General features: G+C 42.4%; 1 protein-coding gene across 26 annotated transcripts in view; it reads left to right on the top strand.

The window, feature by feature from the left end:
* EPB41L3 (erythrocyte membrane protein band 4.1 like 3) overlaps nt 1-20,246 on the top strand; it is a 175,654-nt gene that overhangs the window by 18,619 nt on the left and 136,789 nt on the right. The window contains exon 1 of one of the 26 annotated variants that reach the window (XM_032311349.1): nt 12,068-12,170. The exons of 22 other annotated variants lie outside the window; for them this stretch is intronic. The gene's annotated coding sequence lies outside the window, so the exon portion shown is untranslated. Of the gene's footprint in view, nt 1-12,067; nt 12,171-12,674; nt 12,783-14,782; nt 15,321-20,246 lie in introns of those variants that run through there. 3 more of the 26 variants (XM_032311352.1, XM_032311347.1, XM_032311351.1) reach the window with 3 other exon arrangements.

Below are 20,246 nucleotides of genomic sequence, written 5' to 3'. Positions count from 1 at the left end.
TAGAAGGTATTGTTCTCACCCCGAGAGAGTGGGAAAGGAGTGTGCTAAGCTGGAGGCCACAGCATTGTTCTTACATCTCTGGTTGTTTACGCCTGTCCCACGTCCCCAAGTCCAGGCAGGGCATGGGAGTGAGGGGGAGGGGAGGCTGGATTAGAGACCTGATAAGAGTTTATTATAGAACTGATGGCAAGGAGGGAGCAATGTAGACAGATCCAGGAGATTAAGGTAGAATGCAAAGGACTTGGTATTAGATCTAATAAAGGGGTTGAAGGAAAGTAAGGGGCCAGGAAGATACCAGGGTTTCTAACTTTCATGACTGAGGGTTGGTAGTGTCATTCACTAAGCTACTAGTACCTAGTACTAGGGACTTTCTTCTTGTTTTTCTTTTTTAAGGATTAACGAGCCATACTACTCATTCTGGAATACACTAATATGAGTTAGAGATAACTTGTTGCCCTCACAGAACCGGCAATCCAGCAGTGTGGGGGGTGGGGGCGAGAGGGAGTGATTTAGATATTCTATCTCCTTAATTTGTTTAAATTATGGCTGTTGCATAAAGTTGGCGATGGTAATACACACAGATACTCTTTCCAGGGGGTGGAAAGCCTTAGAACTTGGGTGCTCTGGCAGAGGAAGAGGCTGGCTGGGGATGAGGAGACATTCTTGGCAGATGAGGGAATGGCCTGGTGACCTTGGAAAGGCACCATGAATCACTGAATAAAACCTTAATGCAGACCAAATGGAAAAACACAGCACAGCCTTCAAGCTTGGAATTACAGAATCGAAAACTCATCTTTCATGGGCATGCCAAGTGCAATCAAAAGAAGTGAGCCATTTATTGGGCACAAGTGGGATGAGAGTGATTTGTGAAGACAGAGGGTACATTGCAACTTCTTTTCCTCCAGCCGCCTCTTAAATTCACTGCCTGATTGTTGCTAAATCTTTATAAGTATCACCACGGCAACCATTGATATGAAAAATAATATTAGCCTGGACACTTCCGCTTCAGTTGATCTGACATTTTCCGCCGCAGTGGATCCCGTCATATTTTCTTTTGTCCTGAGAAGATGAGGGCTTGTTAAATCCACCCTGATGTTAAGAAATGACCCAGTGGCATTTTTGGAGGGGTGGCTTTGCCATTGCTTCATCTCCGAGGACGCGGTGGGAGATGCGCCCAGCCGGCGTCATGTGTATTGGTTCATGGGTGATGCTGGGGAGTCCTTTAGGGTGGTTGGGAGACTTGGCCCAAATCAGTTCCACCAGTGGCAGTGGAGTAGGTATAAGGCATAGAATGATGCACGTTGTTTTATCACAGGCCCACCATTCTTAGAGTTTCTTCCTTCGGAATCTGTTCTTCTGGTGTCTCATCCCAATCCTGGTTATCTAACTGCTCAATTCTGTATTTTCTCAGGGTCTCACATTTTATTTTATTTTATTTATTTATTTTTAACTTTATTTAAAAGAGTATCACATTTTATAATCCCTGCTTCTTTCTTCATTCTTTCATCCAACAAATGTACCATGAAGGCCTTCCCATTGCCAAGTACTGTTTCAGGCGGCTGGGTCACCAGCGATGAGGAGCCCAGAACCCCTGCCTTTGTGGGACATAAGCTGAATGGCAGGAGACAGACCATAAGCATGATAAATAAGGAATTGACCAGTATGTTAGGTGGTCAGGAGTCAGGAGTGCTGGGGTCACGGGTTTAATGAGGTTATCAGGGTAGGCCCCTTGGAGAAGGTGACACATGAGCAGACATGAGGGAGATGAGGATGTTAGTATGAGAGAAGCCGGGCTGGTCTGAGGAGCTGCAAGGCGAGAATGAGAGAGACAGAAAGTATGGAGATGTGTACAAAGAGTGGGGTCAGAGGCCCTGAGGCCGGAGGATGTAGGTGGGGAGGCCTTTAGGGGCTTTAAACATGGAAGACTGATGTGATCTGGCTCATTCTACTAGGATCACAACACCTGTCTGGCAAACGACTGGAAAGGAGTCATGGTGGCAGAAGAGAGAAACGTGATGAGGCTGTTGCAGGAATCAGGCAGGGGATGGTCATGGCTTATGGTTTATACCAGAGTGCTAGTGGCGGTTATGAAGAGAAGCGGCCATATTCTGGATCTGTGCTGAAATTCCAGGGCCACTGGGACTTACCAGTGGGTCAGAACATTCCCCTTTGGTCTTTTTCTCAAACTGGAAATGGCAGTAGAATAGTCTTCCTTGTAAAACAGACACTTACCTATACAAAGATTCTACGCATGCTATCACTTTTTAATACACTATTTCCTTTCCTGTAGAGGACATCCCAAGTGAACATGCAGAATTCTTTAAGAACCACTTGGCATCGTGGTTAAGAGTACAGGTTGCAGAATAAAACTGACTGGTCCTGGGGTGCCTGGGTGGCTCAGTGGGTTAAGTCTCTGCCTTCAGCTCAGGTCATGACCTCAGGGTCCTGGGGTCAAGGCCCCCATTGGGCTCTCTGCTCAGTGGGGAATGTGCTTCCTTTCCTCTCTCTCTGCCTACTTGTGATCTCTGTCATCAAATAAATAAATAAATAAAATCTTTAAAAAAACAAAACAAAACTGACTGGTCCTAGTTGTGTGACTAGGGACAAGTCAGTTAGCTCCTCAGTGGCCTCAGTTTTATCTTCTCTAAAATGGGGATCAGAAGAGTTCCTGCCTCAGAAGACACTGAGGAATAAGAGAAAATATACAGATGAAGCACTTAAAAATCTCTGGCACACAGTGTATAAAAGAAAAATTAATAATAACGATGATGACTTTATTAGCATTTGCCTTACATTCTTCCAGTGGCTTCTTAAACTATAAATGACCTGAGTGTTTTTTCTATATTTGTATTCTTTGAGACTTTGTAGTTCTCCAAAATGCCCCTGGTAATGAAGTCATTCCTTAACTTAGTGCTACTCTGTATGCACAGCTGATGCAATGTTTCCTCACTGCAATGTGTTACCGTATTGTAAAAATCCAAAAAAAAAAAAAAAAAAAAGAAATCCAAAAAAACCCACAACTGAATACTGGCGATTTTGTGAAATTTAACCAAAAGTGTGTGTGTGTGTGTTTGGCTCTCTAGTGAGAGATCCATCCAGCTGAGGAGTCAGATCATCCTAGCTTCACCAGTCATTGCGTCTCCTTGGATACATTGTTGAACTTGCTTCTGCCCCATTTCCCCATCTGTAAAATGGTGGTGATCCTAGAATCTATGTCACAAAGTTCTTCTGATGGTGAAATGAGGTAGTCTTATAGAATAAAAGCTTGTAAAACAGCTCGTTGCACAAAGTAAATGATCAATACAGTTTGACTCTAGGTAGAAATAATGTTCCCTGGGCTGGGCATCATGATTCAGGATCCCTGTGCCTGAACACTGCTGGGAGAAAATCGCTAGCTCCCATTCATAAAGCATTAAGATTATATATTATTTAGACATGACTCCCTGTAGATCCCCTCTAATTTTTCAAGTATTCTCATCTGTTTTTATCAAAAAGTACATGCTGGAACCTTCTATTATTTTTCACTCAAGATAAAAGTGAGTGTGTATGTGTATTTTCTCTATTTGACACAAGAACTTGGAATAAAACCATGAATGATATTTTTTTCCTCTGGAGTGTTTGAAGAGTTGTTGAAATCCTAGTCATGATATTTAGTGTGTTATGAGTTCTTTATGCCTGTCGTTAAATATGCCATCACTTTATTGACACTTTATAGTGAAGTGGGCAGCCAGCTACAGTAATAGGCTTCCCCTAAGGACTGTGAGTATTAACAAATCTGATGGCAGGGACTGCCCGGGAAGCCCAACGTGTTCAAACACCAGCTAGCTTTATAGAGGATGATGGGTACACGCATGGTTAATCCATTATTGGCTGCTGTCAAGTAGCCAATTCAGGTAATTTGTTTTAAGGATATAAATAGGTAGTCAATATCTATTAATTGGTTAATTTTTATTAAGAATTTATATTAATTCTATTAACATTTACTTTTATAGTGCCTTGCTTTCGAGGAGTAATTAACGTTCAGTTTTGTGATTTGTACTCCTATTCTTCCACTCAACCTACACAGAAGAACCACTTGAACAAGGTCACAAAATACTGATACCTGGGCCTCACGTTCTAAAGGTTGTGCTCTAATTGGGTTGGGGGTAGATCTCAAGCATCAGCAGTTTATTTTATTTTTTATTTATCTTAAAAGATTTTATTTATTTATTTGACAGGCAGAGATCACAAGTAGGCAGAGAGGCAGGCACCTATAGGAGACTGAGAGAGCAGGCTCCCGTGCCCGAAGTGGGGCTCGATCCTGGGACTCGGGGATCATGACCTGAGCTGAAGACAGAGCCTTTAACCCACTGAGCCACCCAGGTGCCCCAAGCATCAGCATTTTAAAATTATATTTTAATATGTCAAATGTATACAGAGTAAAGGGAACTATAATAAGCCCATATATATCTATCACCCAGGTATGATACTGACCATCAGTTGCTGTTTTTTTAAGTGTTTTCCTTAAGTGATTCTTCAAATGTATAGCCATGGTTGAGAACCGTCACGTTATTCTAGTAAAACAGAAAATGGGAGTAATATTTCAACGGATATTGATAACAAGAAAAGCTGAAATTGGAAATTTGCCCAAGGCCACATTACAATTTTCAGGTATCATCTAGTACTCTGTTCATTGGGCTCTAATGGTATACATGAACAAGGTATGGGTAATCCCTTAGATCTGTGCCTGCTTGATTTTGTTGAACTGTGGAATAATTTGGGAATGGGCATTGGCACACCTGGAAAAAATTTAGGAAAAGGCTTTGAAGTATAATGGTTTCCTATTTAGAATCATTCCCTTGGGGGTGCCTGGGTGGCTAAGTGGGTTAAGCCTCTGCCTTCGGCTCAGGTCATGATCCCAGGGTCCTGGGATCAAGCCCCGCATCAGGCTGTCTGCTCAGCAGGGAGCCTGCTTCCCCCTCTCTCTTTGCCTGCCTCTCTGCCTACTTGTGATTTTTCTCTCTGTCAAATAAATAAAATCTTTAAATAAAATAAAAATTAAAAAAAAAAAAATCATTGCCTTGACTCAGCATGATTCTTAGTGACCTAAGGCCATTCAGTGAAACCTGGCTCAGAGATAAGAAAGGTCTGATGAGCAAGGGTGGGACAAGTAGATTAGAAAGATGGATCAGAGAAACATCTGGGAGGGGAATAGGTGGTGGATATATTGTCAACATATTTATAGAGAAAAAGCACTAAACCAATGGCAAATCAGTCTTAACCTATAATGAAGTTTGGTAAGCTGTTTCATACATGTAAATACACATCTATCAGAGTATCTTAGTGAAGTCAACATTTGAGTTTCTACCTTAGCAGTGAAGAATTGTGGGCAGTTCCTGGTTCCTGAGTGGCACACACATGGAAAGCAGTTTCATCTCAGAGTTGGACACAACTTTAAATATGATGTCGCCTAAGTGCCCACCTGATTGAGGACTCTCTCTGGGGCCACACTGATGTTATGGTATCTTCTTGAACATTCAGGGTAGACAGCCTGCTGCCCATAAGACAACCTGGTCCATATTACAATAGCAGTCCTTTCATTGAGCTGAAATCTCTTAATCAGCCTTTTAACAAAAGAGACTATTTCTGATGCCCCCATGTCGTCTTGCCACTTAACTATATGTAGATGGAATGCTAGAATAAAATTTTTCATGCTTAAAAATCTCAACTATAAAATTAAAAGAACCTTACAAATCCATATGAAAAATATAAGACCCTTACAGTAAAATTACCATGAATTTAATAGGATTAATGATACTGTTTTTCTGAACAAAATTCCTGTGTTATATCTAAGGGTAGGAAGATATATAGCCTTTGTTCAATTTTTTTTTTTTAAAGATTATTTATTTATTTATTTGACAGAGAGAGAGAGATCACAAGTAGGCAGAGAGGCAGGCAGAGAGAGAGAGAGGAGGAAGCAGGCTCCCTGCTGAGCAGAGAGCCTGATGCGGGGCTTGATCCCAGGACCCTGAGATCATGACCTGAGCCAAAGGCAGCGGCTTTACCCACTGAGCCACCCAGGCGCCCCTGTTCAATTTCTTTATTTAATTTTGTCCATTAGTTTTCACTGATCAGTGCATGGGGTATGTTTTCATGTGTATGTCATACCAAAAGGTATTAATAATTTAGTCTCTATTTGTAGGGTTTGAGATCGTCATATCTCCCATTCAACCAAAACTGCTAGCAATTAGTTCTCCATTTCCTGTTTTAATGAGACATCCCTTGGCAACTTTGTAAAGATGTTTTGTGTACTTGGAAATTAAGGTCAGAGTTGTAGTTTTACTGCAGTCTTAGCAAATGGGCATCTAATCCAATTATTGCTGGAATTGGGTACAGAACAATCTTTCATTGTTATTTATTACTATACTTACTGCTAATGAACAACTATTGCAAACTGATGCATGCGACAGGATCCAAGTAATAACTCTTCTTGCAAAATGTGTGCTGATTTGTAGTGTGGACACCCTTCAGTTCTGCTACCTATATGCTCAATGAGGCTAACCTCCTACCACTTGTCTCTGTTCCAGCTTCTTAGAAACATGTCTGAGCACAGTAACTTTGTCACCTGTGGGATTATTGTTGTATGCTGGTCTCCTGGATCCTGGGGACCTTGTTAAAAGTGCCTGCTCTCTGGACCCCAGAGGTTCTGATTTGCTTAAGTCTAGGGCTGGACCCAAGAATGTGTTACATTAACAAGCACTCTGAGTGATTCTGATGTAAATGGTGTGAATACTTCTATCACTTACCAAGATGATTGTTGACATGGAAATGTAAAATTTGAGCTCTTTACAGACAACCTGGATTGAGAAACTCTGGCATCCTCAGATTTGTATCATCTGCAAATAAGCCTATGTTGCATGTTTCAAGTTCCTGATAAATATCTTGAACAGGAAAAGAGTCAATAGAGGAAGCTTTTTTTTAAAAATGGCTTTGACTTATTAAATGCCAGATTTATTTCAAGGGACACAGATATTCTAGATGGTATTTTCATTGATTCCCAGAACATTCTGGAAGCTGTGGACTAATCCTAAACCACACTGGTAAATTAAGCAAGTACAGTGAGGTAATTGGAAAGAGAAAAAAAAAAGTGCTGTAAAGCAGGGATCAAGTTAAGAAGCAAAGCTGACATTTTCTTTTTGGTATAGTTATAGCTATACATTTCTTAGTTTGTAGGTTAGCTGTGGCACGTTTGCCTGAGAGAGAGTTGGCAAGTTAATAAATCAGACATCTGAATGTGATTACTACCCATTTTTTCCCCCTCTTAGCTAATTATTATTTTCTTTCTTCAGTTATTTCTTGTTGATTACTGTTAAAACAAAAAATAATAGCTGGTTAGGATTATTTACAACTTTATAGGAGACTGAGAGGCATTTGTGTCTTTTGGGGGAAAGTGATTGAAATGTTAAGTGTCTTAGTATAACCCAGTACTGATCATGTTTGGGATATCACTGTGGTCTCAGACAGTGAACAGTTTGGGAGTTGAATTTAGTAATTTTATAGATTGCCAACTTCCATTATTTGTATTTTGCCATTATATATAAACTGGCCAAATATAAAATAGTCTTAATGGATTTTTATTTTTACTCAAGGGGAGAAGAGAATTGAGCATTTAAATTTATAAACAACTGAGAATTAGAGTAACCTTAATTTTTTTTTGGTTAAAATTACTCTATTTGAAAGTGCTGAGCTTTCTAAAATTTACTTGAAATGGAAAAAGTAAAAAAAAAAAAAAAAAAAAAAAACCCAGTAAGTGTATATTTTAATACTGTGGAATTTATACAAAATGTATTGGCCCCACCATTATGACCAATATTTTTACAAGAGTATAACCTAGGGGCACCTGGGTGGCTCAGTGGGTTAAAGCCTCTGCCTTCAGCTCAGGTCATGATCCCAGGGGCCTGGGATAGAGCCCCACATCAGGCTCTCTGCTCAGCAGGGAGCCTGCTTCCTCCTCTCTCTGCCTGCCTCTCTGCCTACTTGTGATCTCTGTCTGTCAAATAAACAAATAAAATCTTTAAAAAAAAAAAAAAAAGAGTATAACCTAAAGAGAGAAAGGAGGTAAATAGGAAATTCTGATGAATAGGAATGATTTTTTAAAATGATGTGTAGGCATGTCTAAACTTGTTCTCTCTCATGTGTACATATTTTTGTACATTTTATGCTGCATTTATAATTATGAGTGGTTTTTTACTTCATTTTGCATCTGTGCTTTGCATGTATACAGACCCCTGAAATGATGTATACAAACCCTGAATGAAGAGAGCATCTGGAAGTCTTAATGAGCTATAAACTTGACAGTATTCTCAAACCCTAGAAACTCTTAAACATATTTTTATTTCATAAGAATAAGCTTGCTGCATTTGAATTAGGCATTCATCCCCATAGTTCTCTTATTTATGGTCCCTGGTAATGCCTGGCTAAAGACTTTGTGTCCTGATTTCAAGGACTTAATGTGCAAAGGAGGTGCCTGACACAATCCTGAGCATACAAGATGCCTCAACTAGCTACTACAAGTGTTGGTAACGTCTTAATCCTAAGGCATCTGAGACTAAGGCATCTGAAAAACAGTCAACTTAAAGTGCTGGAGAATATGCACATTTTTAAGAACATCACAGTGCTTTATGTGACAGTAGTCTGAGGTTGTCAAAGAGGGCAAGTGAGTGTTGCATGCCTATTCGAGTAGCCACCTTTGTAGGTGGCTTCCATATTCTTTGGTTAGGCTTCTCTAGTCTTTCAATCCTCATGCTGAAGGGTGAAGTTCCAACATACTCGCTGGCCAGATTCTTCACTGTTTCTTTCTAGAGTCTTGTCGATGAGACTGACAATATGATCCCTGAGTCTGCAAAGTCTGCCATTGGCTGGGCTCTCAGGTTAGAATTATGTCACTCTACAGGTAGCAGAGTACCAGCATCAATGAGTCTGTACACTGGTGGCACCTGAGGTTCAGTGGAAGTTTGGGGGACATCCTGTCTCTGTGGTTTGGAATAAAGTTCCACACACTTGTTATCTTGCCAGAAGTTAGCTATGCCCCCTTTCTCTGTACCATGGCTGGAATTCTAGATGGCTTGTTGTCCTTCAGTAATACATTTTGTATACAACAGAATAATTTTGTATACAAAATAACATTTTGTATACAACAGAACAACATAAGTAAGATATTAATGTTGTAGGGTAAGCCTTAGACCTATGATTGAGACCAGAATGGGCACTGTGAAACCTAGGCTGGAGTCATGGAATCTTTCCCCACATTTCATGGATTATTTCAGTATTTGCCATGTAGATATAGTAAACTAGAAAACTGATGAACTAGATTCTCAGAATGAATTTGCACTGGCTCTGGGGCTGTGTGAAAAGCACTCCCTTGACCCAAGGACTACTTTTCTGTAACTTACTGAAAAAGGACCAGTAAGAATAAAGAATTCTCTGGGACTGTAGGAGGCTTCATTTTTGGTAGTGAGAGGAATGCAGGGAGAAATGAGTCTTTATGAAAGAAAGCAAATCCAACTGTAATGGGATCATCACCTTGCCTTCTACTTAATTTGGTTACTTTTCTTCTTTTTTCCATGGAGAAAAGCTCATAGTTTCCTGATAAGAGTTAAAAAGGTTTTTCATTATTGCTTTTACTCAGCACGTAGAGATGTGATAATGTCTTTTTATTTTATAGACCCCCTAGTATTTTTGAAGCATAAGGAATTTTGGAAATAATCTCTTGTTTTTATACACGAGGACATTCAACTCTCAAATACAGTGAACTTATAGTTCATTAGTCAACATCCATTCATTTAGTGAAAATGTTCGGTGCCTGGCTTGCAGTGTTCTCAGTGAGGCACTGTGGGGAGACAGAGATGACTCTGAGGGGCTCCTGCAGGATGTTAATAAGGTAGAAGGAAAAGGCTTTATTACAGAGACACAGCAAGTTACTGGTAGGGCTCTGTGCCACTCACAAGTTTTCATTTGGCATTTCTTTTCTCCATATCTGTGCCAGGAAAATTAAAAAATCGAAAAAGAAGAGCTGAGAGGCTTGTCAAACTCAAACATTTTTGTAGTACTTACTTCCCAGATTTACTATTAACCATGAAGCAATAGGGTTTGTACTCCCCAAGTTTTGAATTCATGGAATGTTCAGATAAATAGCTAGGTACTTCTAACTTGTAAAAAATATTTGGTACTCTAATATTTTCTCCCAAGAAAACAGACATCTCTACATTTTTGCTGATTTTCTCCATTACCAGGAAGATTAAAATTTGTGAATCAGGAGAAAACAATTTGCTTTCAATTAAAAAATAATAGCAAAAATATGACAATAAAGTAAATGAATATGAAACCATCTGTGTCTGAAATGATAATGCCAACTTTGTGTTTGTTGTAAACAATGCAATTTGTTCAAGTCCATTTTTAAAGAAGAGTGTTTACATGTGCACACAAACAAGGAAAAAACTCTTCATTCACAGATCTTATATGCCACGCACACAGCCATATAGGTACAAATGTGAGATGTGTATATATGTCTGTAACATTCCTATGGCCTGATAGAAACTTAATATAGGTGATCCCCAAATATATCTTCCAGTATTTGAACTGTCACCGTTATCTGTCACATGATAGTTCAGGTCCTTGTTCCCCCTGGTACTTGGAGCAATGCCCCAGTCACTTCATTTCAGCCCCTTGTAATTTGCCCATCTCTGCGTCACCAGATTATTTTTCCTTTAACAAAACTTCTGCCACATTTTCTTGTTTAAAAATTCCCAAAGTTGGGGGTACCTGGCTGGCTCAGTGGGTTAAAGCCTCTGCCTTCGGCTCAGGTCATGATCCCAGGGTCATCAGATTGAGCCCTGCATTGGGTTCTCTGTTCAGCCTGGAACCTGCTTCCCCCCATCCCCTCTCTGCCTGCCTCTCTGCCTACTTGTTATCTCTATTAAAAAAAAAAAAAAAAAAAAAAAAAAGATCTTAAAAAAAGAAAAAAAAATTTTCCCAAAGTTGCGCATCTTCTACTGAATACAGGTTCAAAAATTCCATAGCAACATAGTAACCATGATTTTCCAATCGTCTCTCCCATGCAACCAGAAAAATGCTCCCTCCTAAACACTCAGGCCAAATCTCCCCACCTCCGGAAGCTTCACCGACAGACCTAGCCTACTAACCTTTGCCACTGGCTTTTATTCGGCACCACGTCTTTGGTACCCAGTAGTAAATGCAATATTTTGTGAATCCATCCTTCCACCTTAAAGTGAGTGGGTGAGCTTCTGAAAGGGTGATGAGGAACATTTAAAGAGGGCCTTAAACATTTTAATATATACGAGTTAGTTACTTGATTAGAGTTTATTGTTGAGATGACCTAGAATAATTTCTTTCACCTGTAAATCAGAGCGTGACCCCCCCCCCCCATTTCAGCTGAAAGCTTGATCAATAATGACTTACTCCCCTGATAGACTGGGAAGCTTGGGAGGCCACCTGTAACTTTGGATCTTGATGGTGGGAAGGAGAAAGTGGGAAGGAAGGGGCCGCGGAAGGCAGCCTCTTCCTTCAACCTTTAATTCAGGTGTTTCCTATTAATTTCGTATTTCTTGAACACCCACCCTGCGCAAGACGCTGCCAATTTGATTATTTTCTCTTTTCCAAAAGAAAGAAAACAAAACCATCACTGCAGTCCCTGAGTCAGTAAATTACTCACCTGACGGCCAGGAGGACCCTCCCCCCACTCCCCTTTACAGTAGTGTCTGGCAGGCCTGAGGAAGGGGACAGAAAGCCTGAGCTGTAATCTAAAGTGAAAATCCAAAGACTAATGCTATTGGCAACTGTCTCAAGGCGTTGTCTCCGTGCCAGACCCTGCGCCAAGATGAAGAAGCCTGTTACAACCTAACTGTCCTGAAGTGCTGCGGTGGCCCCCTCCCCCGCAGCTGGGAGGCGAAGGCAGGACGGGGTTGGCTTTCTCTGCGCCGGCTCTGGGCGTGTGCCCCCGCCGCAGCTCCGCGGAGCCTCCGAGCCGCCTGCAAAGGGGGGCGGGGAGCGGCGGCGAGCAGCCCGCGTCTGCGGCTTCCTCCCCACGCCCGAGCCTCCTGCGCACAGCCGGGAGGACGTAAGCCCGAGCCTAGTCCCCACGCCGCGGCGCGCGGGCTGCCTGCCCAGCCGAGGTAACTTTTCTGGCAGCCGGAGCGGGGGGGGATCCTAGGGGGTCTCCGGTTTGCGAGGCGCGGAGGACTAGCGGGAGGCCGGGGGAGAGGAGCGCGCGGTGCGCTGCTGACGCGTGGCTCTGGCGCCGCACAGCCGCCCGAACCGCGGGAGCTCCGCGCTGGGCCCGGCCCTGGAACTCGCCCGCTCTCCGATCGGGACCCCCGCGGGGCCGGGCCAAGCCGGTGCGCTGCGCCCCCCGCCGGGGACGTGCCCGCTCCGCCCGCCGGCCGCGCTGCAGCATCGGCTGGGCCGGCGCGCTTAGCCTGAGCATCGGCCTCCGGCCTGGGGACCTCCCCCGGAGCTCTGGCCGGGAGGGGCGGCTCGGTCCCTGCGTCCCTGCAGTGCCAATTTGCCCAAACCCCCCGTTTGGGGCGCCATGTTTTAAGTTACCCCGGGGCTGGGGGCGAGGGCGAGGCAGACTGCGCAGGGAGGGGCGGGGGACCGGGGGCGACACTGCGGCGCCGCCCGGGGCGGGTGGCCGGCGAGCGGGAGGGGCCCTGCGCCCAGCGCGCCGCGGCTGCGGGGTCGTCCCGGGTGCCTGGCGCTGGCGGGCGCGGCGCAGGGCCGGTAAGGTGCGCTCGGCACAAAGCATCCCCGCTCGGGAGCTGGCCGGCCGCTTTTATGTAACTTGTCTCGTTCCCCGAACTGGGGCGGCGTCCCCCGGACGGTGGCGGGGGCTGCAGCCCGGTAGCCGAGGGAGGAGGAGGGAGCATCCTAGAGAGGTGGCTCCTGGCCCGGCACCTGCGGCGTCCCTCGCCCCAGCCTGCGCTCCCTTGGCTCCCTTCACGGGAACCCGAGCGCGGGGAGGCCGAGGGGCCGGGAGCCTCACTGCTCACCTGGCGCCCGCGGGGCTACGAGCTGCCTCGGGAGGTGTCTGCGAGGACGGCTTTGCGGCTCGTGGGGGTGGGGAGGCCGGGGCATCGGACGGCGGGAGTCGTGGTCTCGGCCAATTCCTTGCGGGTGTTTCGCAGCTCCTGCCGTGGGGGCTCGCTTTCTTGGCTTTCCCCTCTCATCTCGCCCTACTTCTTCCCCTCCCCCTTTCCCCTCTCCCCTCCAACCCCCGCCAAGTTCATGGCTTCTGCAATGCGGTGGGTGTGGTTACCTAGTAAATTGTAACTGGTCCCTTGCAAGTGGGAGCAGTCTTTCCTTTTGGGGTTTTATATATACGGATCCAAAGTTTTCTAGGGTTTTCTCCTCCAGTTGCAGCCCAGGGTTAAAGTTGGAAAGAGATTGTTGGAGAACAGACAGAATGATAAAGAAAACATGTGGTATTAATTACGTGTGGAGGCTGGGCTGGGAAATCCTGAAAGGGCCAGGCAGTCCTGCTAATGCAGTGCTTCCATTACGTGTTGAAGTTGGTGGTTCAGTATTTTTACATTAGTCTTGCAGTCCTGTACAATTGCTTTTGCAGATATCCTGCCTAACCTTTTTGGGGGGGCCAACTTAGGCTCCCAGAGGCGGCCAGGTGTCCTGGAGTTTCCCTTGATAGCATGAACGTTAGCAGAAGAGTCATCGCACTAAGTGCTGAAAACATTCTTCTGGGGGGTTTTACTCTGATATTTGAAGCCTCCAGGAAGCCAAAATTCTAAAAATTCCACGTCTATCTGGGAGCCCTGGACCCAGCACCAATTACTGCAAATTAAGCCAGAAAAGCCCCATTATGAAAGGGGAGCACATCAAGCTTGAGTAAACTCCAGGGAATGGAGAGGCAATTTATATCTTGGCCCTCACAGGGTTTTTTAAAAACGCATCTTAATTTTGGTTTCAAACTTTTAAAACTTCAGTAACAAAGTTGTGAGAGGAAATAAATTCTAGACTGAGAAGCAGTAACTTTGTTAATTTCACAAGGCACTGATGAAAATCTCTGAATACTGTCTTATTTGCATTATAATTTTCTGGTAGTTTAGAAAAGCAAAATACTATATCCAAGGCATAAGGTACTGCATAAAGTTCAGCTAGCTAATCCACTTCAGGCAAATACTTTTTTGCAAAAAGAACATGTTTTGTGAGTGATTTATCAGTAATAAAAAGAGTAGCCACGTTATTTAATTTGTAAACACCTTTTAGATGAAGGCTCCAGAAGAGACAGGTCAGAGGTCAGTGTCTCCGCTGAGTATTTACATTTAATTTTCAAGTCATTTCTTCTGCATGAATGTGATTTAGATTAGAGGCAGTTTTTGCCAGTTCTTGTGCGGGGTTTGGACTTTGGCCAACTTTGAATTGTGTTGAAATAGGAGACCAGGGATTTTTTTTTTTTTTTTCTTGATTAGAAACTACATTGGTTTTTTAGAACTCTTTGGTCAAATGCATTAAGGGGCTGCCCAGATACAACACAGGCAACTCTTCTTTCACTAAGAGACGTGATATTGTCACAAGTTGGTGAATATTTCCTGCATTTACTCGATGTTGGATTAAATGTGGCAGAAACTTTTTGTCCAGGATATGGTCTTACATGTTGTCGTATACATGTTCATCTTTTAAGTTAGCGTTTTAAAACGAAGTCTTAAAATTCACAAATGAGAATTTGTGTCCTCTTCAGTGACATAGAACTTCATTCAGGAGTAAGCTGAAAAATATGCATTTGAGAGAGAGAGAGAGAGAAGTTGTGAGAATTGAGCTATAATGAAGAGAGAGGTTACTTATTTACTTGACTGCCCTGAACATCTTTGGTTCCCATAGCGTCTTACAAGCATCCAGCCACAGTTCTGCCCTGAGTGTCAGCTTTATTACGGGATATAGACTTAGTATTGAAAACCATGAATCAAATTCATCTTTAGCACCACTTCATTTAGATGGATCTTTAGTGGTGCAATTGCTGCATCTCTTTCTTTCAAAAGGCTTGCTGGCTGCTAATTTGTTGGGAATTCGTCAGGCACTCTTGCAGGGTTCTGCTGTCAGTTGATTTGCCTTGGCAGCAAAGAATTGTGTGCTCAGAAGCAAGGACTGGAGCAGTGAAGTCATTACCCTGCCTGGTGTTGTGACATCACTATGGCTCAAAGGAAACAAGGGTGGGGCAAGCAAAACCAGACGGTCTGAAGCATCTTGCTGGCTTGAACTTTGCTTGATAAATGAATGAGGCTCTCCTTTCTCAAGTTGAACTGCACCATAAGGTATTGTTTGGAGGATGGGAAGGTTGATGTCAATTCAAGACTGCGTAGGAAAGTCTGTTTCATAGATAAAGGAAGAAGAAGGTTTTTTTTTTTTTTTTATGAAATAGTAGAAATCATTGAATTTCCTTTTTATTGGGGAAAACAGTATATGGAAGCTTAAAAAGGGCCATTTAAACAATTACCCAGAGAGCAAGAATAATGAATCTGTATTTTTGTTTATGCACAGAGCCATTTTTTTTTTTTTTTTTACTATTCTTTGCACTGAAATAGCATTCTTGCTAAATTCTTGGTTTAAATAATTAATACTATCTTTTAAAAGTATGTGTTGTCTATAAAGATGGTGTGTTTTCTGGGTAAGCAGTGTCATTTCTGATTTATTTTTGAATGATGTGAAATTGGCAATTGGCAATGATGGAAGAAGCTGGAGATCTCACAAGTTTACAAGACATCTGCAGTGGTTTGGGGTAATTGATTTCCACTTACACTGTTTCACAAATTATTTTATACTTTAACATTTTAATCCTAACTTAGATTTCTAGCACACAGATGACAACAAACGGGTTTCACCCAAATTAGTATTGAATAAATTATAAAAGCAATGAAACTGTAAAGTACATTTCACGTTTTGATTTTTGCATGTAATGTGATACGAGCATGAAGAAGGGATGGCTCATAGGATAGTTGCACATCTTCACTGTCTTTTCTGTACTTCCTTGGTCAAGATGACTGTCGTTTTTTTCATGTGAGCGTATTATGCATGTAGAGGAGCTGGGCAGTTCTTCACTGTGTAGCTATTCCAGAACAATTTCCGAAGCCGGGGGAAGGGGGGGGACTGGGAAGAATGACACAAGTAGAGAAGTTGAAATTAGATACCAGAATTGCAGATCACTTGGTGGAAATGTCTTCAGTATTACATTTTTAGACCTTGCGGTGATTGGTTAAATTGCACACTTTAGAACTGTAAGCTTCTATTAGCACCAAACCTCTAATTCTTTTGTAATTTGCAGTATAGAGAAAAAGCTGACAACTTAATTTTTAGATTGCTGACACATTGATACATTGTTCTTACAGTCCTTCCTTACAAACTTAAAAAAAGAGGGGGGAAAAAAAAAAGGCAGCAGAAGGGTCTGTACTGGACCTAGGAAACAAATGCAATATTTAACCTGCTTCATGTGTTTATTTTTCTCTCCAGTTTTACTGAGTGAGTGAGTGCATGATGTGAGTAGGAACTTATTTTTCTTGGAGTTTCGTCCCCAAACCAAGTGCAGGTCTAAACACTTATAGCATTGAGTAAATATTTATGGACTTGAATGAAAAATGAGGCCATTTGTGACTTACGCTTCGCTACAAAAAAAAATATTTGAAAAGGCTTCAAAGGCCCTGCTGCTTTATTTAAAAATGCGAGTTACTGAACCCATGTCTGCAGTCATTATTTTTAATGGCATGATCCCCTTCTTAACAAGCTTGCTGTTATCCCCATAGCTTGAATGAGGTAGGTTCTGGGGGTTTTGCTATATCAGAGAAGAAAATACTGCAGGTACCTAGAGAAACAAGAATGGTTTCTTTAAGGGAAGATCTGCAGGAGGCCTGCTTCCTTTCCTGCCAGCTCTAATTGGTGTCATGGAGGACATCAGCAGAGAAGGAATTCTCAGAAGATGAGGAAAGGGATCAGACTGGTGTGTGACAAAAGCTGAAAAAATGGATTAGGGCTGGGTGATGATACTGATCCTGATGTCGGACTGAAAAAAGAAAAACTATTTTCTGTTGTGGATCTCTCCTCTTTGGTCATTTTTGTACATAGTGTTTACATTCTCAAACAGTGAGTTTCTTTCTCTGTGTCTTTCTGTAAGCCCCAGATATCATCATGTCTACAACAAACTTTTATTTTTGCATTTTAACATGTCTGTATTTGGGCTAGGAATTACAGTTGCTCTCAACCATGTGGCAGAGAGAAAGCAGGCAACTGATTTCACGGATTGGAGCATGCATCCAAAATTGGAGATTGGATGTCAGCTGACTGGAAGAAAACCTTGGAGTAGTAATGGGCACTGGTAGGAAATGGTGCCTCACTGATAGAGATGCACAGGGGATGGCATTGTGGGAAAGCAGGGGCAGAGAAAACTGAGTCGGTCTGCAATTCAAAGGAGTCAGAGTCTGAGTAGAGAATTTTTAGGAATACCTTGGACAAATTATTTTGTTTCTGTGTATTTATTTATGCATAGAATACCTAAATAAATCTAAGAGTTCTTTAAATAACTAGAAAAGAGAAATTCTGGTGTATGAGTCATTTCTTGATTGGCAGAGTGCTGTGTCTCTTACGATGAATGGTGCCATGAATTTTATGGAAAATGGTTCGTCACTTGGATGTGCAAATTTTTTATAAAAAATGCTTTATAATCAGTGCTTCTTTATATGGCTCATTCTGTGTATTAGTAATTATTTTTTTAAGATTTTAAAAATTTTATTTAAAGAGATAAAGTGCACATGCTTTCAGAGGGGGGCAGAAGCAGAAGGAGGGAGAGAATCTTAAGCAGATTCCCTGCTGAGTGAGGGGCTTGATCTCACTACCCTAAGATCATGATCTGAGCTGAAATTGAGTCAGACACTTAATCAGCTGTGCCACCCAGGTTCTCCAGTAATTATGTTTCATTATGTGCTTTCCTTTATTGGACACATCTGTTGAATGGTCTTCATATTCTAGTTTGGTCCTTGGAATATGGCTGGGCTTTGATTGAGATGAGTCCTCTCCAAAAGTCAACAGGCCTAAATTTAGGTGGAATGTAGCATTTACCCTAGGGAGTAGTAGGAGAGGAGTTGAAGGAGAACGTGTGGGGCCTCCTTGTAGAAGGTTTTGGATATGAGACAAAAGGATATTTTGGACTTTACTAGATATAGGAGGGAGCCAATGAAGGTAATTGAGTAGGGAAGAAGAGTGTTTATTTTTTTATTTTTATTTTTATTTTATTTTTTTAAAGATTTTATTTATTTATTTGACACAGAGAGATCACAAGTAGACAGAGAGGCAGGCAGAGAGAGAGAGAGGAGGAAGCAGGCTCCCCGCGGAGCAGAGAACCCGATGCGGGACTCGATCCCAGGACCCTGAGATCATGACCTGAGCCGAAGGCAGCGGCTTAACCCACTGAGCCACCCAGACGCCCCAAGAAGAGTGTTTATATGGTGATCAATGTAGGTTGTATTGGAAGAATAGGAGTCTGGAGATAGATAACCTTTTGTTAGTGGCCTAATCCAGAATTTTTCAGAAATTGATTGTGATGACAACTCCATATATTTTTCGTGGTCACATTCAGTCGGAGGTTAGTTTTTTGGGGGGCTGTATAGAGTGGAAGATTAGACATATGGAAGATGGGAAGATTTTCATGCTGCTTATTTATTCTTCCCAATAAAACACGTTTGTTAATTTAGATATTAAAAAAATACTGCATGCTGACTTTAAAATATGCTCTAGAGGCACATGGGTGGCTGAGTTGGTTAAGTGTCCAACTCTTGATTTCAGCTCAGGTCATGGTCTTCAGGGTCATGAGATTGAACTTGGTATTGCGCTCCCCACTGGGCATGGAGCCTGCTTAAGATTCTTTCTCTCCTTGTCCTTCTGCCCCTCCCTACCCCCTCTAAAAACATAATAATAAAATGAAGTAAGATGTATTCTAAAATGCTGAAAAACAAAAAGGAGAAATCCCCCCCCCACCAAGACAGCTGCTGTTAATATTTTTGGCAAACATCCTTCCAAAGCTATCTCTTGGCATGTCTAATATACACCATAATGGGAATCAGCCTTGTTGTTGGGCTCCCTGTCTCACTATTTAATCGTTCTGTGACCTCGGTCAACTCTCAACTTCCTTGACTCTGTTTGCTAATTTCTCAAATGGCCATAACACTCCCATCTTAAGTGCTACAATACATGCAAAGCACTAAACATAGTACCCGATGTATCATAAGTGCCTACTAAATACCAGTAGCTTTATTTTGTGTATGTACAGACTCAGATAGGCACCTATTTTACAAGAACAGATTTCTAGCTTAAACATTATATGTAACCATTTTCTTTTTTATGTAACAGTATATCCTGGGAAGCTTTCTCATGTATACAAATCTGTATCTCCATCATTATTTTTAATGGGAAATGAATATTTTCTTTGGGTCCTATACAACACTAGTGAAGGATCATTACCTTAACGATGGTAATTATTTGAAATCTTGTCGTCCAGCCCCTCCTCCTCCTGTTACTTGCTGCCTGTACTTTTTGTCATTGTCTTGTAGCACACACATCAGGGGGCTGTGATGAAACAGGACATTAAACAAAATTAAAATTGTTAATGGTATTTGTGTGCATCCCAGGGTTGTGTGTGTGTGTGTGTGTGTGTGTGTGTGTGTGTGTGTGTTTAGTCCTGATAAACGAAAACAACCAAGTTTAGCCATATATTTTTTCTTTTTCTTTTTCTTTTTTAAAGTTTTTATTTATTATTTGATGGAGAGAGACACAGCAAGAGAGGGAGCACAAGCAGGGGGAGTGAGAGAGGGAGAAGCAGGCTTCTCACTAAGCAGGGAGCCTGATGCCAGGACCCTGGGACTGTGACCCAAGCTGAAGGTAGACACCCAACGACTGAGCCACCAAGGCACCCTATTTTTTGATTTCTTAATTCAGACTGTGACAAGAGTCTATTCACAGACAGATGACCTTCCCTGACACAGCCTAACCTTGAGGTCCCAGGTACCAACTGTCTCCCGTAGTGCATCCCAGCATCCCCCAATAGGCAGCAGACACCTGGGCGTGTAACTAAACTAGACTCTGAATTCAGAGTTGAAATACTTCAGGGTCTGAGATAGTTAAGGAGGTATGGAGGCATGGGGCTTCCAGGGACAAAGAAAACAAACAAAAAGCCTGCCCTGGGTCTTGAACCCTGCCTT

Source organism: Mustela erminea, chromosome 13 (genome assembly GCF_009829155.1).
Source record: "Mustela erminea isolate mMusErm1 chromosome 13, mMusErm1.Pri, whole genome shotgun sequence".
In the NCBI taxonomy this organism is placed as follows: Eukaryota; Metazoa; Chordata; class Mammalia; order Carnivora; family Mustelidae; genus Mustela; species Mustela erminea.
Note: the sequence above shows the minus strand (reverse complement) of the source record. Positions and strands in the feature narration are given on the sequence as shown.